General features: G+C 48.0%; 1 protein-coding gene across 1 annotated transcript in view; it reads right to left on the minus strand.

The window, feature by feature from the left end:
* The window catches only part of MDGA1 (MAM domain containing glycosylphosphatidylinositol anchor 1), a gene marked incomplete at both ends in the record, with an annotated part of 47,530 nt that overhangs the window by 42,430 nt on the left and 3,616 nt on the right, over positions 1–1,484 (minus strand). The window lies entirely within an intron of this gene.

A 1,484-nucleotide genomic window follows, 5' to 3' on the forward strand; every position in this document is an offset into this window, starting at 1 on the left:
AGGGAAAGAAGGGGTTTGTTTTCAAATTCTGGTTCATTCAGCTGAAAGTTGCCTGCGTGAGAGTTCAACAAAAACTGTGGCTTTTCCTGTGTGTTCCCTTGTACCTACTGCAAATATTAGCGGAAAAATAGTCTCTCCTCCCCAAAAACCAAGTGAACAGAACAGAGGTGCATTACCAAGTCCATCTGCAGAGTAGATGTTAGTATGAGAAAGGCCTTGGCCACCCCATTAGCCCCATAGTTCTACAGGTCAGAGCTGCACAAGGGACCATAGGACACTACATCACTCTAGATTCAGCACGCACCCCACAAGTAAAGGGAGGGCCCTCAGAGTATAAAGAGATTCATGCCACAGCCCTGTTCCTAGAGACACCGGCCCTGGCAATGTGTCATACTGAGGCTTGAGACAAGCAAGTCCCCTTTGCAATGGAGAATTATCGTATGCCTCCATCACATTCAGGAGAAGAAATGGGCAGAAAAGCCAAGCAGATCTAGGTGGTCTCCAAACAAAGCTATGCAGTGCCCGTGAAGAAATATCCATCCTATCCAAAGGGGCTGCTGGTGGAGGAATCAGTTTTCCTAGCTTGTAGGATGGTGCTCACACTACACCAGTCCCGTACAGAGTGAGGAAAGGAAGGAACAGAGGCGGGAGCTGCTCCAAGCTGTATAATACAACTGCGAATCATGAACCTGCCAAAGGCTAAGGTTGTGCAAGTCTACGGCATACTTTGCAAGGGTCACATCATTGCAGGGGTGGTCAGTACGACGAAGAGGAAGGAGTCAGGCAGCACTCCCAGTCAACAAAGCTTTGTCCAGACTCCAGGCAAGTACCGGGATTTTGAATCCTGGAGGTTGCTCTGCTGAGAGATAACCACAATGCACCTCAGCACAGAAGACTGTCTTGCTAGAAGGACTGTGGAAACAGGTAGCAACAGCTTCGGGAAGAGCTCCAGCTGCTTTATCACACTTTACATCTTTTTAACATCAACCTCTTACTGCCTAGGCCATCTCAGAAGATAGGAGCGAGGAGAGGGATTTGGTGTTAGTCAGGTTGGAGAAAACTAGAATAGTGGATAGCCAAGGGTGATGAGCAGAATGCTCATCTTTCGCAAGAGCAAATATCTTCAAAAGTTGTCCAGACCTTAAATCTTGGATTCCTCTCATATGGGGATTGTGGGATAAACTTAATTTCCCTCCCTTTTGGCCACAGCAGCCAAAGAATAAACCACATTAAGCCAGTACAAGAAACCTTCAAAACTTGGGGCCCAAGGTGGAGAACTGCTAACAGCATCTCCAGGACACAAGAAGGATGGGCACTGCAACCAGCCAGAGAAATGCTGAGTCACTGAAGCAAAGGGGTCCTCACAGATTCCTTCATGTTCACCCCTTCACAGCTCATCCTCCTCACGTGCATCCCAGAGGTTTTTTTCTCTGTTTCCGTGATGCCACAGAGGTACCAATGCTGGGAACAGGGCACTGGTTTCA

Source organism: Buceros rhinoceros, unplaced genomic scaffold (assembly GCF_000710305.1).
Source record: "Buceros rhinoceros silvestris isolate BGI_N320 unplaced genomic scaffold, ASM71030v1 scaffold6815, whole genome shotgun sequence".
Taxonomy (NCBI): domain Eukaryota; kingdom Metazoa; phylum Chordata; class Aves; order Bucerotiformes; family Bucerotidae; genus Buceros; species Buceros rhinoceros.